Raw genomic sequence first — 21,936 nt, 5'->3', positions numbered from 1 at the left:
AGGGTAAACTTAGAACCCCAATAAAATTCTAAGGTGGGAAAGTGGTTACCAACTAACCAATTGAAATTCTGGTTTGAATCATCTAAGACTTGGATCTTAAGATAAGAACCAAAGGTTAGCAACTTAGGGAAGCTACCATCTGAAAATATATCGGATATAAATCCAATAGCATGATTGCTCGCTCCTATTACATAGGAGTGAGGTCAGAAAGAGGTATTCTCTATCCCTCGGAAGATAATGGAAATTGACGCCAAGGCAAGAAAAACCCAAGAAGGGCAACACCAAGTGTTCAAAGATGGAAACTCCACCTTAACAGATGACTTGAGTGTTCAAAGAGTAGAGAGAGAGAAAGGGAAAGACTCCATATCCATGAGCCTTTAGGCTCTCAAGCTCATTCCTTCATTTCCACACACTCAACTTAAAAACACACACACTACAAGATAAAGTGACCTAGTGTAAATGTAGACTAGACTGACTAACTCTAGTCAGGTCATTGTGACTGCTTATTTAATGTAGTCACATGTAGACAGCTGTATACACTAGCTGTCATAGATGTCGGTCATAGATGAAGACACACTGACGGTGAGCTTGATTTCTAACACTCCCCCTAAAACTCAAAAACAAAAACTCAAATCATCTACATCACTCCAAGTAGCTGTCTAAAGTGAATGAACTTATATTTACCAAGTGATTTGGTAAAGATGTCTGCTACCTGGTCTTCAGTCTTCACATGCTCCAAGTCAATCTGATCTGCTAAAACCATTTCCCTGATGAAATGGTAGTGAACCTCAATGTGTTTTGATCTTGCATGATAAACAGGATTGCTTGCTAACATAACACTGCTCAAATTGTCCCAGTACAGCTTGACATTGCTGTCCAAGTGTACTCCCAAGTCATTCAGTAACTTCTGTAACCACTTAGCTTCACAGGCCGCTAAGGCCGCACCATGATACTCTGCTTCCATACTCGACAATGCAACTGTAGGCTGTTTCTTACTCTACCAACTGATCATGCTACTACCCAATCCAAATGCATAGCCATTGGTTGACCTCCTGTCATATGTGCAACCAGCCCAGTCAGCATCAGTGTACCCCATCAAGTCAAGGGTTTTCCCATATGCATAAAATAGCCCATGATCTGTGGTACCCTTTACATATCTCAGAATTCTTTTGACTGCATCCAAGTGTGGTTTGCGAGGCTTCTGCATGAACTGACTGATCAGCCCCATAGCATAACTCAAGTCAGGTCTAGTGATCATGAGATAGATCAAGCTGCCTACCATCTATCTGTACATAGTAACATTCTCAATCTCTGTCCCAACATCAATCTGCAGCTTGACATTCTGCTCCAAAGGCGTATCCATAGGCTTGCAATCAGCCATACCATATTTCTGTAACATGTCATGAGCATGCTGCTTCTGTAGCAGCCATATGCCTCGAGGTGTAGAGACAACCTCAATCCCCAAAAAATATTTCGCTCTCCAAGATCCTTGACCTTAAACTCAGCCTGTAAACATGTCTTTATTTCAGCAATCCCATTTTCATCATCTCTTGTAATGATTAAGTCATCAACATAGACAATTAGAAAAACATAGCCACTATCTGTCTTCTTTGCAAAAACAGACTATGATCAGCATCTCCCAATCGGAAACCATGTTGCTGTAAATAATTGCTGATGCAAGCATTCCATGCTCTGGGTGCCTGTTTCAACCCATATAATGCATTTTTCAACCGACATACATGTGCTGGAAATTCTGGATGTACATAGCCTTTAGGCTGTTCCATGTAAACCTCTTCCTGTAATTCTCCATTGAGAAATGCATTCTTTACATCCATCTGCCATAGTTTCCAGCCTCTAGCTGCTGCCAAAGCAATCACAGTTCTAACTGTAGCCATCTTTGCTATAGGGCTGAAAGTCTCCTCATAATCAAGACCATACTGATGCGCATACCTTTTTGCAACCAGCCTGGCCTTATATCTTTCCAATGATCCATCTGATTTACATTTTACATTATACACCCACTTGCATCCAATAGGTGTTTTTCCCTCAGGCAACTGTACCAAATCCCATGTACAATTTTCAGCCAAAGCTGAATATTTCTCATCCATAGCAACACGCCAATTTTCATTTGAAACTGCCTCATCAAACTTACTTGGTTCTCTAAAACCTGTTACTTTCGTCATATAAGCATAATGACGGGCTGAATATCCAGTGTAAGTATACCTATCAACAGGTCATCTGACCCTCTCTGATCTCCTGAGCTGTGGCTCACTGTGAGCTTGCCTCTCATGAGGCGGCACATAACGGCTCTGTCTAGCACCTGGCGTCATAACAGACGGAATCCCCAATTCACTATCTAAGCTGTCACTGCTAGATGAATCATAACATGCAGTGAGTGGACCTGTTACATCTTCAAAAACCTTTTCTTTTCCCTTATCTGTTCTCCCCCTCATTGACATATCTGTGTCAGTGGATGCAGTAGTGCGACTCCGTAATCGTCCTGTCCAAGGACTCACTGTAGATGATACATCACCTGTCTGACCAGTCATGAAAGTACTCTCTGTAGGAGTATTTTCAGCATGACTCATACTGGGTGAGGCATCAGTAGGCACCGCAACAAGATTCCCATACCAAGATGCTAACTCATCAAATACCACATCTCTGCTTATAAGTGTCTCATGTGTAGAAGGTACATAACACTTATAAGCTTTCCATTCCTGTGCATATCCAATAAACACACTTTTCACTGCCTTAGGATCCAATTTCTTCCTCTTCTCATCCGGTATATGCACATATGCAATGCTGCCAAATACCTTCAAGTGTGAAATATCATGTTTATGACCATACAACCATTCATACGGAGTGACATCATGAATCCCTGCTGTAGGGGTTCGATTCAGCACATATATAGCAGTCACCACTGCTTCAGCCCAATAACCATTTGGCATACATTTTTCATTCAGCATAGCTCTAGCTGACTCCATCAAAACCCTGTTTTTTCTCTCTGCAACACCGTTTTGCTGCGGTGTATAACTGCATGTGAGCTGTCTTCTGATCCCATGTTTAGCAAGATACCTGTCAAAGTAGTTTGAGACATATTCACCTCCTCCATCTGATCTCAATCATGATATGTAACAGCCCAATTCATTTTCAACATGTTTCTTGAAGTCTTTGAATGCATCAAACACATCATCCTTATGTTTCAAGATATAAAGCCAAGTGTACCTTGCTGAAATCATCAATAAATGAGACATAATATCGTGCACTGCCAAAAGAAGCATTATGTGAAGGACCCCAGACATCAGAATGTACCAACTGTAAAGGCCTAGTGCTGTTTTTTACATGTCTCATGAAAGGTAATCGTGCCTGCTTCCCAAACTGACGTGCAGGACATACATGACCAAAATCATTATACTTGAATTTAGGTAATCCAAGTACTACTTCTTTCTACTGCATAGATTTCAGCTTTTGTACATTGACATGTCCAATTCTCTTATGCCAGATCTCTACATCTCTGATGGCACTCTCATTATGAGCAAACATAGCTGCTTTAAGTTCAAGAATGGTCGCTTCCAAAGTAAACATCCTGCCATCCCTTCTGCCCTTGGCAATTAGCTTGCAGCCATTTCCATACTCCTCAATGAAACATCCATCCTTGTTAAACCTCACTTGCAGATTCTGTTCTGCCATTTGACCCACAAACAACAAATTCTTTGTTATGGTCGGTACATGTAAGACATCATGCAGGCCTTTCTTCTTGCCATCAGGCATCATCAATGGAACAATCCCTTTATGCTTTATGTCATGTTGGGTATCATCCCCAGCACATACATGACCATGTGTACCTGCAACCATCTCATCAAACCACTCTCCATGCGGGGTCATGTGGTTTGACGCACCAGAGTCAATGTACCACTTGCCATCTCTGTTCTGCCTTAATGCAGTCTTGGACACATGTTGCATGGCAAAAAGTCTATCAACCTGATCATCTTGACCACCACTAGAGGATGCATAATGCCCATGTTGTTTCCCTTTTGTCTTCATGTCATTCTGCTTTTTGTAACATTCCTTCGCTATGTGCCCATACTTACCACAATAATGACAGTCCTTGTCCTTGTTGGACTGATCAGTAGACTACCAAGATCCAGATCCACCTCCTCTTCCTCGAGGTGATCTCCCCCTGCCTCTAAACCCACCAGATCCACATTGGCCTTGTGTATTTGCACTATGCCAATTACTCTGCTACTGCTGCTGTCCATAAGTATTACGAGTGTCACCACGACCTCGAAATGAACCACGACCTCTAGATCCTTTGCCACGCTGGCTAGAGTACAACACAGTATCTCTACTCTGAGATGCACTAGAACCTATATTCAAACCAAGTTTGACTTCCTCATGCAGCAACAAAGCAACTAGCTCTTCCCAGCTAGGGGGCTCTTCTCTGACAGAAATGGAAGTGTCAAAAGCTTTGTACTCTTTGCCTAAGCCATTCAAAGCAACAGCAATCATATCATCTTCTGATACACTTGAGCCAATAGTAGCAAGTTGATCAGCTATGGTCTTAATCTCCGTGGTATACGTCTGGATGCTCTTGCCATTCCTAGACATGTTGTTGAACTGCTGTTTCAACTGGATCTTTCTTGCATGTGTCATGGTTCCATAATTTTTCATCAGTATGTCCCAAGCATCCTTCGGAGTCTCACATCCAGTGATTTGAATTACCATAGCATCAGATATACATAAGGAAAACCAATGCAGCACCTTGCATGCTCTTTCATTCCATAGCCTATAGGCTCTTTTCTGTTCATTTGTTGGATTGTGTGCAGGCAACTCAGGAGCAACTTCATCTCCTGTACATAAATCCCAATAACCTCTGCCAACCAGAAAGTTTTTCATTCTGAATTTCCATAATGTAAAGTTCTTATTATCCAACTTCTCTCCAACTATCTAAGTGATATTGTCAGTCCCATGTGCATTAGCCATGATGCAATAGACTGTCTATCAAGTGCCTGACTCCCTGCAGTCCAATAAGTATGAGTGACTAAGTTCAGTCCGTAACAGTTTATGACAGTTTTCTGCACTAAATTGCAGAAAAAAACCAGGGTATTTCAGCCCACTGACACCCCAAAACAACCCTCAAACAAGTGGTCTCAACTGTAGATATAACTGTCAATACATAAGCTATGTGTTTGCTTCAGCTTAAGCTTATGTAACCTCACTGTCAGGGTACATATATGCAGTCTGAAAACTGTAAACTGTGAGTAACCAGCAGCAATTTCAAGTCCAAAACTGAGTGTGTCAACAAATTCAGTTTCAGGTTGTAGTCAACCAGAATTCAGCATACCAAGCTCCAAGCAGCTCCAAAATGTCTTTTGACCATGTCATACATTTACTTTGTAGTGGCAAGTTCAATACATGAGCTGTTTGTAATTAACCAGGACAGTGTAACTGCATTTACTTCAGCTTCAAAATTCAGTTTTCAATGATGCTCATTGCTTGCTTCAATTCTCCATGCATTCAGCATGTATAGGCCAGTTCATATAGATGATGGAACCCCCAAGATGACCTGTATTGCTTCAGTAATGCACAGTACTTGTCATTGATTGTGTATGACAATTTTCAGCCTGTCATTGATTTTCAGATCTGAGTATTCTGAGCAACTGTGTATGACAGTTTTCAGCCTGTCATTGATTTTCAGATCTGAGTATTCTGAGCAACTGTGTATGACAGTTTTCAGCCTGTCATTGATTTTCAGATCTGAGTATTCTAAGCAAGAGATCTCAGCTCCAAGACATTTGATCCAATGTATACATGCTTTGACACATTCTTGTGCTCCAAAGATGCCTTCTGAGTGTCGTACAAGGCTCCTATGTGTCAGTAATGACTGAATGCATGCTGTCCATTCATGTTTACAGCAGTTCAAAAATGATTACAGGTCTGTGTCTGTCACTCCAGCTCATAACAGAGCTCCCACACAAGCATTTACTCCTTGCACACTTCAAATACCTTCAATAGTGAGCATACATGCTCTATGAACCTTGTCCAGGTGCCCCACTAAAGATTGACAGGTTGCTGTCCACTCAGATCAACAGGCGTAGATTTTTAGATACAGGGGGCACAGATTTTCAGCCACATGTTGCTGTCCACTCAGATCAGCAGGCGCAGATTTTCAGATACAGGTTGCTGTCCATTCAAATCAGCAGGCGCGCAGATTTTCAGATACAGGTTGTTGTTTTTCAAGAGGCAGTCCACTATTTTTAGACACAGGTTGCTGATTTTCAGGAGGCAGTCCACGATTTTCAGAAGACAGCCCACGCTGATTCCTTCCTTTGACTATGGCTTCATTTGCAAGTGTCCAGCTTCTTCCTCATTCCTTACTTCCATCTCCTTTGCACTGCAAATTGTCATGCCCATTCTCCCACAGCCTCATGGATGAAGCTCTGATACCATGTTCAAAGAGTAGAGAGAGAGAAAGGGAAATACTCCATATCCATGAGCCTTCAGGCTCTCAAGCTCATTCCTTCATTTCCACATACTCAACTGAAAAACACACATACTACAAGATAAAGTGACCTAGTGTAAATGTAGACTAGACTGACTAACTCTAGTCAGGTCACTAACTGACTACTAACCTGACTTATTTAATGTAGTCACATGTAGACAACTGTACACACTAGCTGTCATAGATGTCGGTCATAGATGAAGACACACTGACGGTGAGCTTGATTTCTAACATTGAGCACTCGCCTTCATTATTATTTGTGCTTGTAAATCTAGAATCATTGTATGTGAAAGGAATGTATGACCCAAGCTCACAAAAGAAATTTGAATAATGAACCAGGTTGAATTATTGGAGGGCATGCCAAGCTACCCCTAGCTAGCTGCCAACCCTAGCCAAGGGGGTTCCAAATAACTATGACAAAAACTGCATCAAACCTGCCATGAGAGGTCTCTCCATGGATTAGTTTGTATGTAGGAGGACACTTGGATGCCGCTCTCAAAACATCCCTGGTCTTTCTTACTCCAGGTGTAACAATAGAAGGAATACCCAACTCATCATTAATGCTCTGTTCTGAGCCACTGGATTCACCATCCACATAAGAGTGACCTGCATTCACATCAAACATAGGCTGATTAACCTTCTCTTTTCCTTTTCGTGATACCTGTATACCACTATCTACATTGCTTTCAGAAGATTTTCCTGATCTCAATCTGCCTGTCCATGGCGAAGAATGTGAACCACTACTAGAGGACGCTCCAGGTCCACTAATATTTTGTGACTGCTGCTGTGAATTCTGTGTAGCATTACCATTTTATGCATCTACATCATCAATCACATTTACTGGTTTATACCAGCTACTCATCTCATCAAAAACAACATCTCTGCTCACTGTAAACTTACGAGTAGAAGGGTTATAGCATCTATACCCTTTTTGCTGCAGAGAGTAACCAATAAAGATGCACTTCTCAGCTTTTGGATCCAACTTGGATCTCAGCTCATCTGGCACATGTACATAGGCAATGCAACCAAAAATTTTCAAATGAGAAATATCTGGTTTCCTACTAGTATACCTCTCCTCTGGAGTCATCCCATGTATTGCTGCAGTGGGAGTCCTATTCATTATGTAGACTGCTGTAGCAACTGCTTCAGCCCAGTAAAAATCTGGCAAGTCTTTTTCGTTGAGCATGGCACGAGATACCTCTCCAATATGTCTGTTTTTCCTTTCTGCAATTCCATTTTGTTGTGGGGTATGACTGCATGAATATTGCTGCTTTATGCCGCTCCTGCAAGAACCTTGCAAACTCATTTGAGAGGTACTCTCCCCCTCCATCTGACCTTAGGCATTTTATTTGCAGGCCTGTTTCTTTTTCAACCATAGCTTTAAGAGTTTTGAAATGCCCAAAAACTTCACTTTTCTTTTTCATAAAATACACCCAAAATTTTCTGCTATAGTCATCAACAAAAGTGACAAAATAATGACAGCCTCCAAGAGATGCAGCTTTAGTAGTCCACACATCAGAGTGGATTAATTCCAATGGCTTTTCACTCTCTTGAACATGTCTAGGAAATGGTTTCCTTGCCTGTTTTCCAAACTGACAGGCTTCACATACCTTATGCATTTCTGCAACCTTGAATTTGGGCAATCATCCAACAATATTTTGGGCCTGCATTGATTTAAGTCGCTGTACATTAAGATGACCAATGCGTTTATGCCAGATATCAATATCTGCAACTACACCGGTCCCATGTGCAAACATTGCTGCACTCAATTCAAACATGTCTGCATCTAATGTAAACATTCTGCCCTTCTTCTTTCCGTTTGCTATTAAGCGACCTTTATTTTTCATATTCTCAACAAAGCATCCATGAGGATTAAATCTGACCTGCAAGCCCTGCTCAACCATTTGACCAAACAAAAACAGATTCTTGGTGATATTCGGGACATGAAATACATCGGACAGGTATTTCTTTTTCCCATCCTGCATAGACAAAGAGATTTTTCCAATCTGCACAATAGGATGTGCAGTATCATCACCAGTCTCCACAAATCCTGGTTTTTCCATTTTCCTTGCATCCTCCATCCATTTTGCATGACCTGTCATGTGGTTTGATGCACCTGAGTCAACATATCACACATCGTTTCTTTCTTCTGCACTTGTCATAGAATTGTTCATGTGCTGCACCATAAACAAATGCTCATTTCTGTCATCACCCTGTCTACTAGAAGATGCATAATTCCCTTGTTGCAATTTCCCATTCTTGATGTCATTCTGCTTTTTATAGCAGTCTTTAGCCATATGACCCATTTTACCACAGTAGTAGCATTCAACATTACTGTTTGCATTTTGGCCTCTTTGCCATCCACCACGACCTCTTTGGCTCCCCCTGCCTCTAGACTTACCACGTCCTTCTCCATAGGACTGGTTTTCTTGAGTTTGCTGCATATTTTGATTTCTACCACGGCCTCCAAATCGGCCTCCTCTACCTCTGCCTCTACCTCTTCCAGCATTTGAGTAGAAGACAGCTTCTTTTGAAGTTCCTCCTGAAGAAGATGCACCACCATTTCTCTGCTCCTCGGAAATTAGAAGAGCAATCAACTCCTCAAAATCAGGAAATCTTTCACGAACTGAAATGGATGTCCGAAACTGTGCATAATCCTTTCCTAGACCATTCAAGGTCACAGAAACTAAATCATCATCTTCCACTAGCGACCCAATGGAAGCAAGTGCATCTGCAATCTTCTTCACCTTCATGTGGTAGTCATTGATGCTCATATTTTCTCTTTGCACATTATGCAACTCTTGCTTTAGCAGCATTTTCTTGGCTTGCATATTTGTGCTATACATTTTTGACAAAGTATCCCATGCCTCCTTTGGCGTACTTGCATCTTGAATATGCACAATCATAGAGTCTGAAATACTGATAGACAGCCAGTACATAACTTTCCTGGCTCTCTCATGCCATGTTTTGAATGCCTGCATTTGCTGTCGATTGGGAACATCAGGAAGAACTGGTTCTTCTTCATTTCCTGCAACAAATTCCCAATATCCTTTTCCCATAAGGAAATTTGTCATTCTAAACTTCCATGCTTGGAAGTTGTTCTTGTCAAGCATTTCAGTGACAATCTGTGAAAGAGAATCAGATACCATTACAGAACACTGCAAAAAATTCTGTCACTGCAAAGAACACAGCTTCAGCCTCACAAGGGCAGATCTGTAAAACTAGCGAAAGTGGTATTTGACCACACAGTCACTTGCTAGTGACGATTTTGCATCAACAGGCAACAGGGATGATTCTGTAACTCCCAATGTCTCTGCGCACAGGCATATAATGCAATTTCTACAGTAACTTTTCACCGATCTGTAGAACAGTGGTCGCATAGCATAAAACTGGGCCTTTTCCTGAGTGCGTGCAGAAAACTTCTGCCTCCAAAACAGGCCCCGAAATGGCCTCAAATAAAAAAACAGGGTCGCCAAGGGCTAAAGCCCTTCCTGCAGTGTATACTGCCCTCTTGCTTCACCGCGAAGGGCGTCTCAACCTGAGACAATGCACTCTTGCAATTTCCGGCTGTGCTACCTGCAGAGATCTGCTCCCAAAACAGAAAATGAAAGCAACACTGCTCCTTTTACCAGAACACCGCGAGCTTGGCTTGCTTTCTTGAGATCCTTACCACGAACAAGGCTGTGATACCATGTCAAGATTGTGGGAGAGAAGGAAGGAGTCTCACTTGTAGCTTTCTTGCTTGCACAATGGGGGAATACGTACAAAGGTGGAGGCTGAAAACAGTTTTCCTCTTCTTAGTTGTGTAAGCCAAAAGAACTCTTGTACATAGAAATAGAAGAACCCCATATATGGGTCTCAAACCAAACTCAACTAACTAAGGTAGCATACTAACTGAGCCACGAACTAGAGTAGATAAGGATAGCTGTCATCTAGCTATTATTCATGGGCGGTGTACCAACCGCATCTGCAACTAACAAGTCGGTGACATAAATACACAACGGTCACCCTGGCGTATCACGAGTGGAGCTCAATATCTCAACAGGAGTAGACTAAGGTATCGTTGAAGAAGACGAGTACAAAGTCATCAAGATATGGACTAAAGATATTCTGCATTAGCCTGCTGAAGGTAGCAGGTGCATTTGTCAGCCTGAATGACATGACTAGGAATTCAAAGTGTCCATATCTTGTGTTGAATGCCATCTTTGGGATATCCTCTTCCTTGATCCTTATCTGATAATATCCAGACCTGAGATCAATATTGGAGAAGATCTTTGCACCTTGAAGACAGTCAAGAAGTTCATATATTCTTGGAATGGGATATTTGTTATTAATGGTGATTGATTCAATCCTATGTAATCAATACATAACCGAAGTGTTCCATCCTTCTTCTTCTGGAACAGCACTAGAGCTCCCCATGGTGAATTTCTAGGATGGATGTAGCCTTGGTCTAACAGTTGCTTGAGTTGCTCCTTCAGCTCAATTGCTTCTGGGATGGACATTCTATATGGTTTCTTTGCAATTGGTGCAGCTCCTGGCGCTAGCTTGATTTCATGATCAACTTCCCTTTGAGGAGGAAGTTCTGTCAGCTCTTTAGGAAATACATCTGCATACTCCTTTAGCCATGAAGATTCTTCACTAGACTCCTGATTTTGATCTAGCTTATTTAGCTTAATCAAATAGACAAGTAGCCCCTTTCTAACTCCTTTTATTATCCGAGATGCTTTGGCCAATTGAGTTTTTGGCTTACCAGCCTCTCCTTGAGTTGTGACCAATTCCCCTTCAGAATTTCAAAAGGAAACTTGGCCCTTTCCACAGTGAATGTGGGCATCATTAGGTTTAAGCCAATCCATTCCGAGCAAACACTTGTGGATACTTAGGTTCATAACCCTAAATCTGACCGAAGTCGACTTTCCTCCTAGTAGGAATTCCACCTTAGCAGTTTGCTTGGTACAAGTGATCTCACGACCATTTGCTATTCCACAAGCAAGGTAGGTGCATCTTTTGTGGCTATTCCTAATCTTCTTGCACAAACTGGTGAAATAAAGGAATGTGTACTGCCACAATCAATCAAGGTTCTGAAGCCTTTACCTTGATAATACGATGGAGTCTGAATCACCGAAAATTGGTGATTCGGGCCTTTCTTGTGAAGAGTGGCATGGACTGTTGCCCTCTCAAAGTCTGCTTCCATGGTCGGGTCTTCTTCATCACACATCTCCCTGTTGGCAACACTGGTGGTTCTTCCTCTGGCCTTGATGGTGGCTCCTTGGGCACGGACGGTTCCTTGGGATGGTCCTTGACCTTGTCCTTCGTTAAGCTTGGGACACTGCCTTTTAAAATGACCGGGCTCGTTGCAATGGAAGCAACAGAGATTGCGGCCATTTCCTTGGGTAGGGATGAAATTATTGACATTGTTGGTCCTAGCTTTCTTCCTTTGTCCCTAATTTTGGCCTTGTACTCTCTTCGCCTGGGACCTATACACTCCTTTGTTCTGATTCTTGTAAGACCAAGTCTTGTTATTTCTTGGCCTGGTCTGCACCTCATGAATTATGGACGTAGCTCGAATGAGTGCGTCCTGAAGGTCTGTGGGGTGCATTGATTCAAGGTGGGTGTTTACGGGTGGGTTTAATCCGGCACAAAACTTTGACACCTGTTGTGTCATATCCATTTGTGGTGCATACTTCAAAAGAGAGACGAATTTGGAGTAGTATGCATAAGAGATAAACCAAGCTGTTTCAGCTCATAGAACTCGTTCATCTTCTGCGTGCGGTAGGCAGTGGTAGATATCTTCCTCGCACAGCTTTTTTTAGCTTCTCCCAAGTAACTGATCCTTTCGAGATCCCTTGGTCTCTGTACCATTGCTTCCACCAAAGTCTTGCTTCGCCGGTAAGCTTCAGCTTTGCAAGCATTGCTTAGTTAGCGGGTGCAGTATCGGCTGGTTCAAAATAATCCTCCATGGATTCGATCCAGATCTCGGCATCGGTTTGGACGGTCCTTCCTTTGCCATGAAATTCTGGTGGCTTGATTTGCTTGAGAAGAAACTTCTTCTCCTGAATCATGGCCGTACTTGATGTAGGGGTCGGACTAGGAATCTGCAGTTGAGGTTGTGTCTGGGCATTGAAATTCTTTACATTAAAACTTGCTAAATTTTTATCACATTACATTACATGCCCAATTCAGCTTTCAGCCAAGTGACCTAATCACTTAACTTCTTTATCAATACTCATAGTCAAGACAATCATTGATAAAAAGTCTATTTCATTCATATGGGCATAGCCCTTTCGAGTACAATTATTCTTGGGATGGTAGAGCAAGTTGATACATTAATTCAGGGAGAATAAGATTGTGTTACATTCAGCTATGGGACTTGAGTAATAGTATGGATTGGGGTCATGGATTTTTAGGAATCGATAGGTCATTGGAAGATTAGGGTATCCTTTCCTTTGATACCCATTCTTCTCATAACGTCCCAACACCTTGATCCGGCAGGGATTATTCGAGTCACTTCCTTGTACACATACATGTTCTGCTTGACCTTTCGACCGTCGACATGTAGGGTTGCATTTGCGTGAGCCTCAAAAAAGATGAACAGCTTCACGATCTTTAAGTCCTCCAACCACTTGATTCTCTTTAAGTTGGTTCGAAGGTATGAAAATCGGTGGGCAACTATGTAATAAATTCCTAAATCACCCGTCCATCTCCATTTCACATACAGGGGTGAAGGATTGTAGATACGGTCTAGGATATTCATCATATCGAGCCTTCCTCGGTAATCCGAGGCACACATCGCAGTCATAAACATAACATGGAACACCAAGAATTTGTTCCATGCTTCGCGACTCTGCAAGTCAACATCAATAAGTAAGTAAGGAAATGTTCTTAACAACAACATTTTCTCTACTTCTCCTCATTAAGTTTCATTGTAAACATTAGTTCCTCGTTGGTTTGCTCTGATACCAGCTGTAACGTGTCCACCTGTTCATTCGTAGGACATGTCTTAGCAGCCCATTGGGAAGAGAGTCCAGAAAGTGCCGCCCGGCACTCCCATGGAATGTCACAGGGTTTGCGATCTAGGTCTTCCCGAGTCTGCCATGAAGCAGAAGCATTCCTGCCATTCCCACTTAGGACCGACCTGAATCAGGGTTTTCCTAGTAGTCAAATTCCTAGAATGGTAGCTAGCATCGAACCCCAAGCAAACTACTTTATACAGAAATGTCAGGGTCGAAGCGAATTCATGTTGCACTTGGTTCAAGGAGAATGGGAAACGAGAGGGATGCAAAGCTCGACCTCTCTGCTCGTAATGCATAGTCCCATTCTATTCGCCTAAAACAACACAAATCAGGACTCTAGCTTCCTAGATTCTAAGTCATCGTTACCTTACTGACAACTTCTTTGAGAAAAGTTCTCGGCCAACCGGGACCACCCATTCGTACGGACCCATGGCCACATCCACCGCACTTTCCTTAGGGTTGCTTTAGTTATCTAATTACCTATCACATTTAGTTTGACATGCAAAAATAACTTCCTTAATTAGCCAATTATTCACCGGTTCCTTCACGTAACTTAAGCACTGACATAGAAAAACAATGTCAAGCAAGTTCCTTTTAAACAATTGATCTTATTTATCAAGTCTTTGGAATACATCATATAATTCAGCCCGAAGAGGCAATCCATAATCCAGCTCGAAGGCAATCCAGTAATCCTCAGGGATTTCTAATCCAAGTTTCTGCCCGTAGACTAGTATGCGGGCCTCGAGATCCAATCTCGAGTCACGTCGGGCTCTTGTGCAAGACCCGGAAGCAAGGGATTTACGGCCAAAGCCCCCCCTTGGCACCCAAGTGTCCTCCTACTCCAAGTAGCACCCACGGAGAGACCTCTTGCGGCGGGTTTGGTCCACATACCCGGCGCGGCTAACAACCCCCTTGGTTAGGGTCAGGCAGACAGTCAAGCGTAACTCATGGTGCCTCTCCCTCCAGGCCTTCAACCTGAAGCATTAATTATCTTTCTATCTTTAGTTCATTGAGCAAAGAAGTACAAACAGTGCTCCTAACTGTACAAACACAATCAATCCAGTGGTCATTTGTTTGGCCAACTGCTAAGGTGTGAATCCTTATCTCCGAACGCATCGAGCATTAGATCTGGGATCAATTGCAACTTGGCAAGATCCCTAAGGGCTTGTTGTTTGTTTACCCTTTTATCCTTGGGTTAGGGCTTATACCCTGTTAACCCAAATTAACAAACACCTTAGGTTCCTTAAACTAAGACAGTAAATCCTGGGCAACCTTGTCGCCCTAACTTGTTTTTTCAATTGCTTTCTAGGCAATTCATAGTTACCCTATCTTGGCAACTCAGCCTCACAGAAGGGTGATGTAACAGGATGACTACTCATCCTTGTGCAAATTTACTTGTACTTAGAACCTACCAACCCTTGTTCTAAAGAGTGGCAAATCTATCTTGTGACTTAAACACAAAGCCATGCGACCTTGCAACTTGTTGTACGAGACAAGTGTCGCACCTAACTTGTGGGATCATTTCTCCCATCAAACGACATTCCTTGGTCAAGAAATATGTTTGGTCAAGATGTAGGGTTTGGGAGTCTTCTTGACCCGACCCAACCCTAACCATACTAGGTCGACAACGTTTGGCCTTAGGGTCTCTAAACTCAATCGAAAGTCTAGTATTAGGCCAATTTTCCCTAGGGTAAAACCCTAGATCATTATTGTATGGGCGTCCAATTAACCCTAACATTCCGTGAATGTGGATAGGACCTTTGGGTTCAAAATTATCAAGTCGGTTTTTTTGAGTGTGATACTAAGCAGAATTTTAACGCGGCTTAGCTCTACCTAGCGCATTGAAGTGGTAATCATTTGCGTTACACCCTTACAACGAATTACCTAACTGATCCAATTGTCTTGCGACAAGAGGTGATATTTCCTTAGAAGAGATGCAAATCCTTTTCCTAAGAGATGTAAATAATTGCAAAACATAGCATTCCATGCAAATATGCGATTCATAGACTTTTCCTTCTATGCAGCTAAAATATTTCAATGATCATTTCTTTTCCCTTGCGCTAAAACTATAATGATAGACAATTCACGGCTAACTCATATAAAAACCTACGTTGAATTTCCAACAAGAACTATGCTCATAACCCTTCGCTTAATGCATTGAATTCAAGCTTTAATATGAAATGAATCTTTTTCTAAAGCAACTTCGATAAAGAAGTTCATGAATATCACGAGACCATTAATGATTTTAATTTGTCCTTCGACACTTAACCCAATGCTAGGATGTAATTTTCACCGCATGCCATTTGCAAGATACATAAATCCCTTTCATGCAATGCAACTACTTGGACAATATCTAATGGATGTTAATGATTATCTCATGTGAACCAAAACTAAGAAGTTATTGCCTAAATGCATTATGTGTTGTTCTCATTCATGAGGAAATCAAGGATGAATCTAGGAAAATCCACCTTTTACTTAAGCAATATGCTTTCAGGATTGCAACTTGGACGTGCAAGCAATGTGCAACATGCAACTAAATCTTATAAGACGAATAAATAACTACATTCATAACTTCCCTATGAAAATTAAACATGCCTAATGCATTCCTTTTATGCGGAATTAAACTTCTAAGAACCTGGGTATTGGGGTTCAAGGTATTGTCCACACATGTGCTTGGGGTAGAAACTCTCGTGTGAGCGCCTCTTGCCATTTTCTTGGGAGCCATTGACGACGTAGTTATTTTGTTACAGCAACTTCCCTTGGGTTACTTTCACGTATCGAACCTCGTCTGACTCAGCTCTTCTCCTCTATGCGGGACACGGCCCTTATAGTAGGTGGTTTTAAGAAAAACCTGCAATGGTGAGGATGAACAAGGCTTATAGAAGCCTTGTTTTAAAAGCTTCTAAAGAAGGTTCCTGTCTTCTTTGACAGCAACATGACATGGAGAGAGAAGGTAATAGTGGAGGAGATGATGACAATAATGATTATGGTGGTGATGGGGTGGATGGCAGCAGCGCAGTTGTAGGCGGGCAGGCTACAGTGGCGCGGCGGATGGCGACGGCCTGGGCAGCACGGCATGGACAGTAGCAGCATTTGTCCTCTCTCTTCCCCTCACAAGCTCCAGGGGGGGTCATATAGGCTAAGGGGGGGGAGATAGCCACATACATGGCTTGTGTGCATGCCTCCTCCCTCATGCTTCCCAACACCACTTAGCTCCACTCCCTCTCACACTCCTCTCCCCTGTCATGCATCGGCTGAGGGGAGGGGTTAATAAATTTTTTTGCAAAATTCTTATCCATTATCCACTTTCCTTTCCCATAAAGAGCTTTCTTGTGCGGCTTGCGGGTTTTAGCCTCGGCCTTATTTGCACAATGCAGTTGGGGTTTATTATCGCACGCGTAGATTTAGGACTTAGCCAGTGATATTATTCCATTGCGGGAGATGACTTAGCACTGCTTTTGCACGGGGCATGTAGTGGTCCAAATTCTTTCATATTTCGTGCTGAAATATTACAATTTCAAGGCATCTGTCTTCTATGGGATTTTGTAAACTATTCAGAGGATATCTGACATGTTACTCTTGTGAGTACTACAGTCAAAGTTGATCGTTGAGTTCATGGAAAATTGGATTATATGTGTATATAGGTGGGAACTGTAGTATCAAGGTTGATTGTAAAGACAACAAGCAACATATTACATGTTGGTCAAGAGTATCATTATGTTTGGGCTAATAGAGGGCTTGTCATTGTACTATTAAGGCCTACATGTGTGATGTCAATTGTAAAGGAGGATGCCATTTGAAGCCGAGCCTACCTGCATAAAGTTGGTTGATGTGTTGAAGGCAATGTTGATAGAGATCATTTCTTAAGAACTATGGTAGTAGAGAAGATAGTGTAACATAATGGCAGCTACTTTGGTTGGCACTAGTGGATGTTCTTTAAGCTAGATCTCATATGTAACAATGAATGGATAGAATTGCTTTGTACATGAGATTGGGATTGATAACTAAGTATGATTGGTTGAGGGAGCATGGCATCAATCTTGGGGTATTAAATTGGTGCATATTTATAACCTTTAGGTTCAAGGCGGTAAGGTCAATCTGATTGCCTTATCTTGGGCTTTTCACTTACAAAATTTATGTTTAAGCACATGTGATAGCTCAAATCTTATCAATGGATGATTTTAGTGGACAAGAAGTGTTTTAGTAAATAAATAACTTGAAAAATAGAGCAGTTTGATTCTCTTCTCTTCCTCTAGTTTTGAAGAATGTTTTTTATACTCAACTACTTGAGTTCATAAGTACATGTCATGATTGAATGACATCCTCGAAAACCCTTAAATCCTTGAAGTATTTTGCAACATGGTTGTAGTAAAAATTTGGGTTACTAGAGGCTAACACCAATTCACAAATCTTTATTGGCACTCCTTTGCTTTTGTGAGACAATTATCCTCAATCATTGCTCATGATACATTCTTTTTTAGTGTCCCCCTCTAAGGAGCACCAATAGTGGTTTGGTGTTATTCTATGGCAGTTGTTGGTCATAGGGATGGTGACTTTCCATGGGAGATTGGATTAAGATGTTAATGCTTTGGTTGATTATGTGTAGCAACATATGCAAATGTTTCATATTGTGGATGATGAAGATATGATGATGGACTTTTCTTTGCATGGATTTGAAGACTATACCGTGGAAGTTGTCAGTTGTATACCGAATGATACTATCAACAATTGGGAAATCCTCTCTTTGTTTATACAGAGTTTTTTCTTTATTCATCTAGCAGTTTCTAGCATGAATGATCAAACAACATACATAAATTTTCATGAATTATACCAACTTAAACTCAATGACATTAGAGAGGTGGGATCCTATTATAAGGATTACATGGATGTATTAAATCCAATTTAGCAAAAAGTACATGATTTGTCATATGGGGTATATTTAAAAAAAACTATGATCAATATGTTAAAGAGAAGACATGTATGTATGAAGATGAGAGTGAAAGATGTACTTGGTGGATTATTCTTTTGCTAATATGGAAAAATATTTTTTTTTTGCAATTATTATTGTCTTTGGCAATGATAGAGAAGATGGGGAGGGATTCCATGAGTCCCCTGCATCTTGTTGTGATACAAGAGGTCTTATGTTTGCTAATGTTGGTGTGGAATCCTTATAGGAGGCTGTTGATGTTTCTTCTAGATTTGGTGATGTGTTTAGTGATGGAATTAGTCATCATGATGAAGATATCCATGATGATTGTGGTGATATTTCTAGTATTGTTGATCATGATGAGTTGGTTGTAGAGATGGTTGTTGAAGGAAATAGACAAGAGTACATGTCTTGTATGCTAGAGGATGAGGGAATTCTTGATGAGTACTCCTTATAGTTGGATGATGCTTCTTGTGTTAAATATATGTTTTTGGATAATTTGGAAAGTGGTGATGATGATGATGAGCTTATTGTATATTGAGAGATGATACAAAGTGATGTGCATGGATCACAATTTCCACTTGTTACCTTTTCCTCTACTTTTGATGAAGATATGTTTTATGACTTGTACCTGCAAGATATGCTTTCAGATGACTATATAGATGGTAGTTTTGGCAAAGAACTTGTGTTGGATTTCTCTTTTGGAGGTTCTCATCTATTGGAATATGCTCAAGAGAATGTGTTGAAAGATGTTGGTACTATGTTCTTGTTTGGAAAAGGCTGTGTAGGATGTGTCTAAGAAAGAGAACCAAGATATGCTAATTTAGAGGGCGATTCCTAGTATTTAGAAAATTATTTATTGGATTTATGTAGCAATGTGGTGTCCATGATATCAAGGAATATTACATGGTGAATCCATTGTCGTTCTTGATGAGGAAGTAGTATGGCATTTGAGGTGTGATCATATCTATTTCTTTGTGGAGACCAGGTCAAAGGAAGCAATTATGCTTATTGGCATGTATATGCCTATAGGGATGCAAAACCTCATTAAAATTTTCTTGAATTTCTTATTTGGATGCATACATATGTTTGCAAAGCTTGCAAGTTTTGAGAAAGTGGTTATGGAGTTTAGAGACAAGTATTGGAGAGAACAAGATGATGAAGCATTTTTTCGAACATGTTTTCTACGGCGCATTATACTTGGGTCTGAATAAGAAAGTTATGCATCTTGATCTCACATAAACAAGGAAGTGCACAAGCTTGATACCCCGTACCTCCAATTTTTGAGATCAGCATGCCCAATGAGTTGACGAATATTTTGACAAAAGCCCATGTGTCCATATCACAAATGAGCCCTTGGCAAGCAATTGCATGGTTTAAGAAAATATCACATGGTGGTAATTTGCGATGCCACTGTGCATGAAATTCTCACCATAATGCTTCACAAATAACAAATGATAACTTGCCTAGAATGCATATAATGGAGTTTTGCAAGGGGGCCTCTTCATTCAAACTCTAAATTTTGGAAAGGAACGAGTGATAATTGCCTTTAGGCCAACAAATGCGTGAAACTCTAGAAAAATATTGAGGCCTCAAGGGAGCTAGAGGTAATCATGTGGGCATGGAGGAGTGCTAGATTCAACCCCAATGGGTGATGAAAACTCAAGCATGAATCCAAGAAGGTGAGGCTCTCATTTGTGCAAAGCAATGCAATTTTCCACACATGTGCAAATCATGAGGGATTTGTGCCTAGCCTAACATGCATGAGAGGTTGTAGAAACAACTGCCTTTTCCTCCACATGCACAATCACTTTCTCATGTGAGAGACCATGAACTAAATCACAACTTGACATTTCCATCATTCCACTAATCGTTCTCATTTCTCTCCTAGCTTTTTTTAATGGCTCCAACCCTCCGACCGCCATGCCTCCTCCCATGTTGCTACCATGTGCTTTAGAGCTAGTTTCCATTTGTATACATACACAATACACACCTGCATTCACTCACTAAACAACACTGAATCACATAGTATACAATTGCATTCCCATGCATACACACACATAATACACACTTGCATTCACATGCCAAACACACTTAATCATGGAAGTGTTCAAAGTTGTATTGTATTGGATCCTGTAGGCTAGAATTTTGCTAGCATATTGTACATGAGAGCTGATATAGGTAGACATTGGAGGCACATAATTTTGGTAATTCAAAAAATGAGAGGCATAAAAAGGATGCTAAAACATATGGGATCCATAGATGTAGGTTTTTGTGCACCTCACCACTATGGACTTGAGGCTCCGTGCTAAAAAAAAGAGGGGGGTGGCATCCCCTCCATTGTCCGCATGCATGCACATGATGAGGGGATTTCTACCTACATGTGGATGATGGGAGGCTGTCATCCCCTTTTTCTCTACACATTAAGATTCATTAGAAGCAATTAGAGCTCCATTGACAAATCTGTTAAAGGCGGTGATAGTTAGCGGCCTTTAAAGCTAGGAGCCGCTAGTGTTGCATTAATGAGCTGACAGGTGCAGCAGCAATGAAGAACATCTAAACGGCACATGGATGGAGAGAATGCTACACCAAGCAACATGATATATAAGAAAGGGGGCAAAGTAATAAAGTGTTGCATAGTCTAAGAGTTCAAGGATCAAGTATCCAAGGAAATTTGGGATTTGAAGGCAAAGAGCTCTCATGCTCAATTGTTAAACCCTTTGTGAGTCCCTTCAGTATCTTGAGTGCTCTATAGCAGCAGAGCTAGTCCTTGTATTGTCCCCAGTCACAACATTTGGAAATGGTGCTACCATTGCCTTGTATTTCACAGATTGTCTTGTATTCATGATGGTTCTATGATCCCACACTAATTTTTTATCACTAATTAGTGTATCACTATCACTTTTTGTCTTTGCTTAGATAGTTGTATTGTTCTTTCATGTAGCAATATATTTTTGGATTGATCTTTTGAGTACACTTTGGTATGTGATTTTGTTATTGTGGATAAGTCAAAGCTCTGAATCCCAAATGTTGACTACAGAGTATGATGTTGATGTCTACCTATATCTATTTTGAGTATGACCACACTCTTTTTTGTGGCGGTAGTGCTTTAGACCTGATTACACATAGCGACCATGATCATAATTTCTTCACAATTTCTTGATGCAGTTTTGGCTCTAGGACACACACATTAGTCCAAGTCTAAAAAGCACCAAACAATATCACCTCTTGATGGTTTTTTGATCCTCAATGATGATGTATTGCAAGCACAACAATCCTCCATATTTTTTGAAGGCCTCATTCACATTCCACGCCTTTGATTGGTAGCGAATCTGACCTTTCCATAGTTGCTCCTACTACTCCACTCAACCTAACAAGTTGTTTCTTGGCTTTGCTCAACCTAGTTGGTGTTCCCTTAATAGCCCCAATCCCACCCTCACTTCCAATTCCAATGGCTCACCCACCCAATACCTCCTTTCTATAGTTCTTTGGATCTT

This window comes from Lygodium microphyllum, chromosome 19 (assembly GCF_053477565.2).
Source record: "Lygodium microphyllum isolate KBCC chromosome 19, Lygodium_microphyllum_v1.1.10, whole genome shotgun sequence".
In the NCBI taxonomy this organism is placed as follows: Eukaryota; Viridiplantae; Streptophyta; class Polypodiopsida; order Schizaeales; family Lygodiaceae; genus Lygodium; species Lygodium microphyllum.
This window is presented reverse-complemented; position numbering follows the sequence as displayed.